The sequence below is a fragment of the Trematomus bernacchii genome, unplaced genomic scaffold, assembly GCF_902827165.1.
Source record: "Trematomus bernacchii unplaced genomic scaffold, fTreBer1.1, whole genome shotgun sequence".
Taxonomy (NCBI): domain Eukaryota; kingdom Metazoa; phylum Chordata; class Actinopteri; order Perciformes; family Nototheniidae; genus Trematomus; species Trematomus bernacchii.
The window spans coordinates 20,047,602-20,061,014 of NW_022987564.1; positions in this window are offsets into that span (position 1 = coordinate 20,047,602).

Genomic DNA, 13,413 nt, shown 5'->3' on the forward strand with positions numbered 1-13,413 from the left:
TCAGAAGTTGAATAATGTCCTCTAGGTTTTTATCATTAATCTGATGGAATTGTGTCATGGTGTTTGAATTGATATTAGGTGGACACAGGGACAACACATTTGCTGTACCTGATGCAGAGGCACTGACTGCTTGTCTGATTTTCTGAATTTTGTCAGTGAAGAAGGAGGCAAAATCATTGCAGGCCCTGGTGGATAGAAATTCAGAGGCTACTGACACTGGGGGGTTTGTTAGTCTGTCGACGGTAGCAAACAAGGCACGTGCGTTGTTTTTGTTTTTGGTAATGATGTCAGAGAAGAAAGACTGTCGTGCATTTTTCAATTCCAAATTATAAAGGCCAAGTCTCTCTTTATAGATTTCAAAATGAACCTGGAGATTTGTTTTTCGCCACCTACGTTCAGCTTTTCGACACTCTCTTTTTTCTGTTTTTTTCTGGCCTTTCTCCATGGAGATATTTTCTTGCCAGTCACTTCCTTTACCTTAGTTGGAGCAATGGCATAACATTTTTAATTTTTGAATTAAAATGATCTACTAGCTCATTTACTGAGATGTTAGCAGCGGCAAGGGTGGAAGAAAAATTCTGAGTAAACATTTCCGTAGTATTTTCAGTTAAATATCGCTTTGTGGTTACCTCTTTTTGAAAATGTTTGTGAAAAGAAATAGAGCTCTCAAAGAAAACACAGGAATGATCAGAGAGTGCAACATCAGTCACCTCAACCTCAGAGATATTCAGACCCTTTGAGATAATTAAGTCCAGAGTGTGCCCCTTATTGTGCGTGTGCTCCGTCACATGCTGAGTCAGTCCATAGTTATCAAGAACACAAAACAGTTCTTTAGCCCCTCTGTCCTGGGGGTTGTCAACATGGATATTAAAATCACCAACAATGACTAGACGGTCAAAGTCAATACACAATAGACAGCAGTTCAGTAAAGTCATCAAAAAAGCTTGCACAGCTGAAGGGCCACATATTCAAAGGAAGCAAGGTTCCCATAAGACGTCTTCCTGCATTGAAGGGAATCATCAAACAAAATAGCAACTCCACCCCCTTTCTTATGCATTCTTTGCTGACTCATAAAACTAAAGTTGGGAGGGGTTGATTCGATAAGAACAGCTGAACTGTTATTTTGTTCAATCCAAGTTTCCGTTAAAAACATAAAATCGAGATTGTGCTCAGTGATAAAATCATTGATTAAAAATGTTTTTCCTGCCAAAGACCTGACATTTAATAAAGCTAGTTTAAGTTTGTTAAATACACTATCAGTAAGATTTTTTGTGACAAGCTGTGGCTGACATGGAATCACTGCTAAATTTGATAAACTCACACAAACGTTTGAGCACTTCCTGTTTCTAAGCTGATTCACCGCTCTTAATCTATTACCAGATCAACACAGATATCGGCAAAGCTACTGGCAGGCAGGGCCCCGGCATGTCCTGGAAAGAGTTGAGAGTGCCATACGCCCTTGAGCCTGGACCCAGCACATATCAGTTAGAGTTTGTTGCGTTTTGTACACACACATCCTTATCAGGCTTCGGAAATCGCAGATGCTTTCTTGAAGGGGGGGAGGTGGTTGACGTAGGCACAGTGATGAAGACGGGGGAGATGGTGCTTGTCTCTGCTTCGGTGATTTTGGTGGGCGTCGTTGAAGGGCGGGGGTAAAGGACATACTGCCAGGGGGGGGGGAGGTGGTTGACGTAGGCACAGTGATGAAGACGGGGGAGATGGTGCTCGTCTCTGCTTCGGTGATTTTGGTGGGCGTCGTTGAAGGGCGGGGGTAAAGGACATACTGCCAGGGGGGGGAGGTGGTTGACGTAGGCACGGTGATGAAGACGGTGGAGATGGTGCGCGTCTCTGCTTCGGTGATTTTGATGGGCGTTGTTGAGGGGCGGGGGTAAAGGACATGCTGCCAACCCTGCGTATCGCCTTAATTTGGTCATTGAACTCCAGGAAGGAATTGGTGCCAACCCTCTGTATCTCCTTCATGTGTTCAGCGATCTCCAGGAGGGTGGGCGAGGGTGAAAGGGTGAACGGAGAGTAGAGAGAGCTGTGGGGTGAAGGAAGAGTATCTCTTGAAGTAGTGTGAATCTTGGAACTACAAACACAACTGTATTGTTAAGGCAATCCTTATTACAGCGTATTTCTGGCATATTCATTAACCTCTTACGCACCGCCCCCCCGGTACCGGGCGGATAAACGCGTCATTTGAAGGAAACAACGTCTAAGGAATGTTAATATTTAATAAACTATGAATGTTTTATATCCATGTAACGGGAAGAAACTCAGCTAACTGATCTTTTTTATTTATTTTTTCCAAAAAAAAACACAATGCTAACACTCAGCCTCTGAATTAGCCACGAGCGAAAAAATACTAACCTATCACTGCACCTAAACTCACTCATAACTCCCTTATTACTTATCCTAGATGCATATCCAACATATCTATTATGGTCGTAAGGAGACACAGAATCGATGGGTGCCCACCTCAACACTCCATGATAAAAACTTTCGACTCTATAAACGAAAACGTACATCAAAACATGTGGCGCTAGGTAGCTACAAACGCTAACATAGTTTACCTGTGTCGTAGTCTGGTCAAAACTGGTCTTCAATGGCATTAAAACGATAAAAAACGATGCCGCAGTTAATCCATAGGTTAATCCAATGTGTCTGTGTCCTCTATGAAATTATTTCTGATAATCCATAAGCAATAAAACTGCTTTTTCGTTTCCAGATGTCAGAGCGAGAGATCGCTTCACTCTAACGCAAACCTGCATGCGCGAAGCCCCCACCTTTTTGTTTCACAATGAGTGTGTGTGGGGGACTCCCCCTTCGATTCTATTGGCTCTAACGGTCAGAAAGAGGTGTCAACCATCAAAATCGGGCAAGGGGGAGATATGGAAAATCCACCCAAATGACCCCAGAAGTGGTTTCTTTTTGCTAAATCTCTCTAAAAAGGTCAAATGTCACTTGTTTTGCATCAATCTTGATACAGGGTACTTATTATATGTTGTACTTTGGATTCCTAAAGCTTTTAGTCTACCATCCCATCATTCAAGGGTGGTTTTCACTATAAGTAATGGGTTTTTTTTAGGCGGAGGTAAGAATTTACCTTTTTTTACTATGTTCCATCTGAATTTACTCTGACTGAGAAAAATCTATATTGATTCTGACAATTCTACATCCAACTCACAGATGTAACCTTGCTTTGATAAAAGAAATTATTTATATAACCCTTTTAGAAGTGAAGTTGTAGTCATTTGTTTTGGGCATGTCATTTTCGAGCCTGAAACATGAAAAACAGGCTTGGTGCTTAACAGGTTAAGGTCACATGGTAAGCTATATGATGTGTGTTACTGAGTTGGGTCACACAGAGTTAGAGAGACAATGGTCGTTATCAATAGATGTATTCATTTTAAGTGAGCTGACACCGAAGTTAGAGGAAGTTCAGAGAAGGCCTCAGGTTATAAAAACAGTTAACCTTTGTTGGTTTATTACTCCTAAAGACGTCATGAGATGATGACTTTTCAACATATACAAGTATAGCTTTCAGAGAGAAAAACATGTTACATTTGTGTGGTAGGCTGCATGATAAAATGTGTGTGCGTTAAACATGGTTAGGGAAAATGTGTGTTTGTTCATTGTAGTGGCTATATATGCTGTATGATTGTTGCTACTGTTTGGGGACATTTCCGCGATTGGCAGGTGATGTTGTACTCCAGATTATTATTGTTGTTGCGCAACTGAATAATAATTCATCTCAACCAATGTCTGTGTTTGTGTTTTATTTATCTCTCTCTGTGTTAACATTAAGGTTGGTGAGCCATAAATTGCACTAACATTTGGAGGCCCTTCTCTGGGGGTCTCAACTCCCCTGGCCAGGCAGCCCTGAGACGGCTGTGGTAAAATCTCAAGGAATTGAGAAACCAGACTTGAGACTTCCACAAATGAAATACCAACTCACAGTAAGCAAAACGTATTTGGAATTAAATGACTTTTGAAGTTGTATTGGTTAAAAAGAAAAAGCAGAGGAGAGTGGATTTAGGATTTGCACAGCCATGGTTGAAATTTGTTCTGTTTGATGGTTGTTTGTTTTGTTTGTTGGTCTTGTTTTATGTTGATACATGTTTATGCTGGAGAGATCACGTGTATTTGACCTCGTAGTCTGCCTGAGAAGCTTAAAGGAAACCTATCATGCTATATTTAAATGATATATTGTAGGGCCATACCTATATAAGGTATATTTATACGTTTCTGTTTTCGAAATACCAAACAGATCATGCATTTTAGCCATGCCTCATTTCGCTCTATGTGTTGTTTGCTGTCTACGGGTCTGATTTTGTGAGCTGCAGCTGACCACGCCCCCCCTGCAGGAGAGGGGAGACGTGCTGCTCAGCTGCTGGGCTGTCAGAAGAGGGCGAGAAAAAGAAATCTCCGTCCTCCGTGTTATTATAGGCCTATAGAGTCGTTATTCATTTGTTTTAAAGCTCAATAAATAACAAAGAAGACCTTTGACCGGCACTTTTCTAATTTTGTCCGGAAGATTTAAACTTTAACGGACATCTTGACCGGCGAAAGAAACTGAAACTGAAACTCTGCCGCACGGTCCCCTCGTTCCTTGGAAGAGGCGGAGAGGTGGGTGTTTGTCATATGCTGGTGGACTAACCGGAGAGAATTACAGTGCTTGCCTCGACGGGGAGGGATTGCATTGAATTAAAGCAGCAGAAGGAGCAAACGCTTGCCTCGGGGAGGGAGAAAGAAAGCCACAGCGGAGAATAAACAGAAGGGTAACCATGGTAACCAAGTCTTCTTCGCTGCTTTTGTGGCAGACTACAGCGCCACTTACAGGCCTGGCATATGTACTACAGCGTCTCCAGCGCTTTCGAACGGCAATGGCCGTGGCTGTCTCCTCCTGATTGGTGGAGTTGGCCCAATAGCCGTAGCGCCACTGTCCTGACGTCAGGACAGTATTCAAATCTGGATCAGTTTTGATCAGATCCGTTGCAGCCCCTTTTTTAGAGATTTGAGTATGGAGGAAAATAGAGAGGGTTGTGTTTTCTGACACTTGGTGAGTTCCCTGGAACACCGGTGACACATATTCATGTATAAAAGACGTACAAAAGTGCATTTTGCATGATAGGTCCCCTTTAAGGTTGACTGAGGGAATATGATCTTTGCTAGCCGTAATGACATGTTATGCTGGAGGAATCACTGTATCTGACCTCGTAGTCGTGAATTCTGCCTAGGAACATCCTGATGATTGTCTTAAGGTTCAGAGATTTATTGACTGAGGGGATATGATTTGCTTTGCTAGCCAAGTGCACATTCTGTTCCGGCTGTTCGGTAATTAAGAGATTAATAAGCCCGATCTGAGTTGAGGGAGTTAAAAAGATCAAACTTGCCTCGCGACTCTGTGAATTCACTAAATACAAAAGTGGAGGTTTCCATGTTTTGTCAGGCCGTAATATGAGTTAGAGACTCAGTATAAAGCGCTAAATGTTTTTTGGTATACCATAGTTTTTTGTTAATTGGTCAAAGAACCCCCCCTTCTCCTGAAAAGGCTGAGAGCTCCAGCCGGGGTGTGTCTGTCTTTGTCTGTGAAAAGTAGTTTTCAATCCTTGTTCCTTCTTTAAACCATAAAGAGGGTTGTTTTTCTATATTTAGTTTTGTGTTTCTCTCTTTAAAACAAGGAGTGAAAGATCAATGAGTGATCTGAAGTTGGAGTGAATACATTGAAAATCAATAGATCAGATGTGTGATTTGAAGTAGTAGATATATTGAAATGATTTGTTGCTATTTAAACATAGTCTTTGAGGACTGATTGTTACCATTGCATTGCATTGTGAATTTCATGGTATTTGTAATTTGACTAAGAATTGTACTTAATTATATTTCAAAGGAACTTAATTACATACAGTAACGTTGAAGGTGGGGTAGGTAATTTTGGAGAAACCAGCTCGAGTGCGCTAGAATTTGAAAATACACAGCCGGAAAAAATCTGCCACTTCCTTACAGAGCCCCTCCTCCAACACACACAAACGCACACATGACCAATGAGGGCACGAGATAAGTTTGTGCATAGATGGAAGGCTGACAGGCAGGTCGGCCATTCAGTTATTTTAGCCGGGCCAGCTAAAATGATTGGTCGTGCTTTTTACAGCGCTACGGCTTCCACAGATGAATTTTTTTTTTTTTTTTTTTTATGTATTTTTTGTCAAAGCATTTAAAGGCCCATGTCATGGCCATTTCCACTCATCATAATTCCATTGTTGAGGTCTACTAGAATAGATTTATATTGTGCAATTTTCCAAACTCACATTGGTTTCTCAAACAGCATCTCTGTAAACTACGTGTATTCACTTAATTTCACTCTTTGCCTTTAACGGCTCGTTGTAGCTCCAATAGCTCCAGCCCCCACCCTCCCTGTGAGCACAGTGTGCTCTGATTGGTCGGGACGTTGTGAATCGTGCTGAGCTCCGTGGAGGTGTTGTTTCCTTGTTAGTGATACACAGCCAAACACAGCCAAACTCATCCTGAGCACACACAAAGTCACAGCCGAAGTAAAAACAATAAGTGTGGCTTGATATTGAGTAAGAAAAAGGTTGATAAACGCTGTGAGAATGGGTCTGCAGAGAGAATTTCGCCGCGATCCCAACTGTCTGTTATCAGCCTGCAGCCAGGGAGGAGAAATCAGCTGAGCTGCCTGCTCCCTGCACACAGATGTGTGTGTGAGGAAGTCCGTGGATTGGTCAATTTGGACCAATCAGCGGGGGCTTAACGTAACGACTCGGATTGGTCCATTTCGTTCCGGGTACGGCTTGACATCATGCCGTACCCGGAACGAAATGGAAGAATCAAATGGACAATGACGTATCTCCAACGAGGCGTTTTGGGGAGGTATTTTCTGTGTTAGAGTTTTACTCGCTACAGGGTGTACTTTGAGGGTTTGTGACTCTGCACACCGTTTACATGCATAAAAACCTTCAAAACACACAAGGGGACGGGTAATAACCGGAAAAGCATGACATGGGCCCTTTAATATATTCATTGCTATCGGGATATTAAGAGCATTCCATGGAATATAACAAAAAGTGTTTCTGAAATAAATTACATACCCCACCTTTAAGGGAAAGTAAAAAGAGGTTCACTGAGTATATGAAGTACATATAGAAAGGTTAAGGTTTTATTCAAATTAAATATAATAGTGGATTTTTCCACCTGGAATAAGACATAGAAAGAGGATAATTTGTTAAACATTAAATAACAAACTTACTGTAAGAAATATATATTGTAATGTTATTTAGGAGTTGTATTTATCATACAATAGTGACTCTCATTTGGTGGTTGTTTAAAGTAGATAGGAAACTGAAAACGCAAACGATTCACCACAATTGTAATTTTAAAGTTTATGAAGAAAGAATGATTCAGTAATAAGCAGGAGGTTTTTATAAGTTTGTCAGTCAGAAGGAATCTGTTAATGTTTAAGTATGACTAGGGTTCCAAAGGGGCAGAACATTTTCGGTAAATTTCCGGAAAGTTTCCATGGGAAGTTAAGCTGGGGAATTTTGGAAATATACGATGCAAAATTAAACAAAAAACATGACATTTCAACAGATAAAAAAAAAAAAAAATAAATAACAAAAATGCACCCCCCATCCAAAAATCCCCACAAAGTTCCATTCAAAATGTTAAATGAAAAGAGCCCTTCTCCTTCCAAAAAGTCCGATTAAACATGCAAATCTTCCTTCAAAGCAATCCTCTGCATTTTTGCTAAACCCTTTCAGTCAACGGGCTCTTCCTGGGCCTCATCAACATCCAACTCTGAGTCTTCCTCTTCAGTGTCACTGTCCAGCCTTGTTGAGGATGGCTCTGTGTCAGGCTCAAAGAGCCTTAGGTTTGCCCGAATGCCAACCAGTTTTTCCACTCTCACATTTGTGAGCCTGTTGCGAACCTTTGTGTGGTCTCAATAGCCATGCAGTAAGCAGTGTGCTATGGCATGGATATTCAAGTGTACTTGAATGGCATCTTGTTTTAGTCAAGATTATGCTAAAATATACTTTCCCCAACTATATTCAAGTTCCCTACGAAGAGCCAACCTTCCATTTTGAAAATTCCCAGTTTATTCCCATAAATTCCCGTTTATTCCCGTTAATTCCCATGGAAAGTTTCCATCTTTGAAAATTCCCGGAATTTTGCAACCCTAAGTATGACAGAGTTGCTGTACGATACTTGCTTAAGCCCTCTCACACTGTTGGATAACACAAAGAGGTCAAGTGTGATTTATGAGAAGCTTGTGGACAGGAGCAGGCAGCTGCAGAGCACAGTGAGGAAAGAGAGAGAGAGTAAATGTTATATAAAGTTAACTAATATTCTGGGAAATGTTTACTGTTTTATGAGAAACATAAAATAAAAATATATATATTTACTAGATATAAGAACAACATGCTTATCTAGGTTAACAGAAAATTGCTATTAACCAGTTTCAGCTGCAACTATCCTCTGTTCTAAAGAGAACATACGTTGAATTTACAATTAATATTAAGAAAGTTCACAATTGATATCACTAAAGACCATTTTGGATGAATAGATTGTTCTTTCACACCTGTTCTGAAGTCTTTACACTGGCTTCCTGTGTGTCAAAAGGCGCGTTCACACCGCATTACTTTTCCCACTTTAGTTCCGATATAGTTCCGAAATGTCGCGTTCACACCAAAAAGAGCCGGAACTAGAACTTAGTTCATGAGAACCTTTTCACCCCCTTTTCCGTCCCTGCTAGAGAGCAGGTACTTTCGTGGGAGAAAAAGGTTCCTATTTCTGATTGGCTGGGCGGAATGCAAACCACGCCCCGTAAAACTCCCAAAAAGTTTTGTGAAGCCGCCATTTTATTATCCTCGCATTAGCATTATTAGCATTAGCATTAGCCCAGCGCAGAAACGCAGAGAGACTAACTTATGGCAACACAAAAGAAAACATGGGAGCGGTGGAGATTTTGAGCTGAAGTTGTTTGCGGCCTGCCAGTAAACCCAAAGCAGAAGAAGAAGAAGAAGAAGAAGAAGTGACAAACTAAAGAGTTCTCATGAACTAAGTTCTGGAAAAGTACTGCGGTGTGAAAGCGCCTAAAGAATTGATTTCAAAATATTGTTGCTGGTTTATAAAGCTTTGAATGGTTTAGGCCCAAAATACATTTCTGACCTCCTGTTAAATTATGAACCATCCAGAACTCTCAGGTCTTCAGGGACGGGTCTGCTTTCTGTCCCCAGAGTCAGAACTAAACATGGAGAAGTTCAGTTATTATGCTCCAAATATCTGGAACAAACTCCCAGAAACCTGCAGGTCCGCTGCAACTCTGACTACTTTTAAATCCAGGCTGAAGACTTTTATTTTTGCCGCTGCTTTTAATTGATATATTCATATCTTAAACTGCACTGTAACTTTTATTATCTTTGATTTTTAATGCCATTTTCTTAATGTCTTTCATTTTTGTAAAGCACTTTGAATTGCCTTGTGTTGAAATGTGCTATATAAATAAACTTGCCTTGCCTTGCCTTGCCTTTAGGGCCCAGAGATATTTATTCTTGGAATATATGGCGTGTCTGTCATAAACACTCGTGCTTAGATGGAATAAAGTGTTGAGATGTTCTCAAAAGTGGGAGTTTTCACAATGTCTTTTTTGTTTTTATTGAAACAATTAAGTGATAAGGAAATGTCATAATTTCAACAATAAGGAAATTCTGCATAGGCGTTGTCTGTGGAAACTTTTCCACCAATAATTCCTTTAAGTGTTCCAAAAATATATTCATTAATTGTAATCAGATTACTTGTTTTTCAAATATAGCGCTGAATACAGTTAGTTTTGTATTCTGTTACAACCTAACCATGCTTGTAACACACAACTTAGATAAACAAATTGAAAATGAATAGAATAAGCAAGAAGATAAAAGATGAATCTATAGTGGTTAAAGAGGGTTTCCTTGTTTTGCTCATTTGACTTAGAATTGAAGTAAAGAAGAATAGTGTTTTATGAAAACTGTCATTCCTCATGGTTTTTAAAGATAAATCATCAGTTGTTATGAACTTTGATGTTGAAATAGGATCATGGTGGAGAATGAATACCTTTTTGGTTTCGAATTTAAGAAGATTTTAAAGATGATGTTTATTTTTATTTTCCTGACTAGAATTTTAAAAGCAGGACGTCAACTAGACAAAAGAGATTTTACAATGTAGTTTTACTACTTTTAATGAAGTAAAGAATCTGGGTAAACTATCACCATTAGTTTGTTTTAACATTCACATGTTTCAGCATTCCTGACCAGATAGACACTCAGCCACAGTGGCGAGCCGTGAGCTTTATACCTAGGCCCTCTGACCCCCACCCCTTCCCTCGAAAAAAAGAAAAAAAAAGAGTTATTACGTCACAGCGTATACTTCAGCGGAATATCAAAACAACGGCCCAGGGTGCAAAACGCATCAATGACAGCGACCCTCTACCACACAAAACAACACCTGTGAACCCAATTTGTGTTCTTTGACATTGAAAATGATATTGCATTGTGTTTGTTACTTTCGTTGCAGTTGTATGTCTTAAGTGTAATTTGGCATGCTTTTATTTTGAAGGCGAGTTCACGCTGTTGACAGGAAGTTGTTGTTGCTATGGAAACAAGAAAAGTTTCACAGCGGGCGGAACTCGTCATAAAGTCCGCGATAATAAAACCCACCCATTTAGAGGGAAGATATGATTGGTCAATTGTTGTGTCATTTGACATTACTCTCTCGTTCAGTTACTATAGCGGGCCCTCTGTGAATCGCAGAGAGGCCCGCTATAGTAACTGACATTCAAACAGAGACTGAACAGGCAGATTCGAAGGATTTATTTATTTGGAAATGTTATTTTATTAAATCAAGTTTTTTTTCGGTAAAACTAATGAAAAATATAACAAAAATAATATTAAAAAAATATATATTTAAAAAAAATATATATATTTTTAATGTTTTTAAATATTATTTTTTGGAATATCTTAGGCCCTCACAGAGGGCCTAGAGGGCCCTTACGGCTCGCCACTGCTCAGCCATTTTATAACCCGTTGGGGGAGAGATTTATATTGAGTTTTTCTCTAGTAGCTGATTTGCTGTGATTACAGCAACATTGGATAGTTATGCGCCACCTTTGGGTTGTACTCTGAATCAGTGTGTTGGTGAGATGTTGCTCACTACAGAAACAGAAGAACTGTGCAAAGAACGCATCACTGAGGAGGTTTTGACATTTTGCTTGTGCCTCGTTGTCAAGGCAACAGTGGTGTGAAGAGGAACTGCAGTCTTTGGGGATTTCCACTGTGCAGAGGACAACGTGTGTCTGCTGATTGTACCACATTGATCCAAGAGTTTCCTCCCCTCCGGACATCCCAGTGCTAAAACAAGAGTTTCCTTGAACCAACTGACTACAGCTCCAGGGGACAACAAATCACTGACTGTTTTCATTATGACAAGATCTTGAGACAGGCTTGTCTCAGACTGTTCAGGCTCTGAAGAAATTATGCAATGATTTTACAGCATAACTGTGCAAGAGTTTTCCAGAGGGTGGTGTAGAACATTATGCTTAGTGTTTAAGAAAAAAGGCTGCTTGTTTGTCGATGGTCTGGAATACTGAAAAGATTAATACTATTAATATCCTTTATTTTGCATACAAGACATCTGATAATTATGTCACACATAATAATCTTGACGTATAAACTAGCTATGGGTATATTTATATTTTTATATTTTAATTGTTTATTTGAACCGGGACAATGCACATTAATGAACATTTTAAACAAAATAATGCTTTGAAATGTAAATGAGCCGGATTTTAGCTTTGAGCTAATTTCCATCCGTTGTCCCGTCACATACAACATTTATGAACATAACATTTATATACATGGCAAACAGAAATACATGATATGCAGAAAGAGCATGAGCAGCATACAAGCATTTACCACAAGGTAGCACAATGTAGCAGCTATGGTATATAAAGTGCAGGAGGAGATAAAAGAGCTACATAAAGTGCAAAAAAAGTGCAAAAAAAGTGCTACCTAAAGTGTAAGAGGAGATGCCCCTGTGTTAAAGTGCATTTAGCGGTGATTGCACGTCTGGTTGTTTCTCAACCATTCTTTGAGTTGACCTTTGAAGCTATTGAGGGTGAGACAATCCCGTATCTCAGTTGGGAGGCTATTCCACAATGAGCTGCCTTTAATGGAGAGGACATTTTGTCCAAAAGTGGTCCGTCTGCGGTGGACTTCACAGTCTCCTCTGGTTTCTGACCTAGTGCAGCGTCCAGTGTGTTTTTTGTGGATGAATTCCCCTAAGGGGGGGGGGGGGGGGGGGCAGTCCATGTAAAACAGTGGAAACGTGTGGTTGTTATACCATTATTATCATGAACTAAAACTAAATAGGGAAATAGTATCTGGTTAAAGATGAACGGATTTGATATCCTAGAGGGTTAGTTATATTGTGAATAACTTCACAAAGTATTTACTAATGTATTTTGAAGAACAAATAACAAAAACAAGAGTCCAATTTTGTTTTGTTTTTAGATTAAATTGTCTGTTACCAAAACTGTTCACCTTAGGTCTAGCTTTAGACTTTGATAGTAAAGGAGTATTTAGGCTTATTTTTATATATCTGACATTTTTAAAATATGTTGGCTATTCACTAGATAGAGATTTATTGAGAACATTTCTGAAGATTGAATATTTGTTCCATTTCTAATATTCCTATTTAAAACGTAACTTTAGAGTAACAAAGGCTTATGCTGAACTTGGAAAAATGTGTTAGTGATTTGCATGTCGTAAACAAAGAGGCTTTGTTTGTTAAATCACCAGTTAAATCTGATACAGTAATAATAATCTACTTCAGTACCTGGTACTGTAATATGGTTTGGTGTGATTGATTTGGCTAAACATTGGTTTAACATCCTGATGAAACATTATGAGGTATGTTCACTTCTAAGGGTAAACAAATTGATAAAATGGATTATTGTTATTATTATTGATTAATTTGAAATATTAATTAAAAAGACCGTTATCTGCAGGTTCACTTAGGAATGCCTTGCATGAACATTTGTCAGGCTTTGTGTTTCCTAGGGGCAGTACATTAATAAAGTTTATTGATAATTTGTTTGTTTAACATCTGAAGAAAATTGTGCTGCGAACACGGGAAAAACGTTGTTGCATTGTTTGACATCAACACAATGATGTCACTAGTAAAAACTCCAGCTGGTAGAATATCAAAGTGCACTATAGGACATGAGATCTCGAGATTGACTTTGCAAAGACTGAATGAATGTGAATTGACTTGTCAATTCCTGACTGTTACAGTAACACTGACCCACCGACAAATTAAAGGTGATTTTATTTTGGGATGCACACAATGTTGTTGGCAATGGAT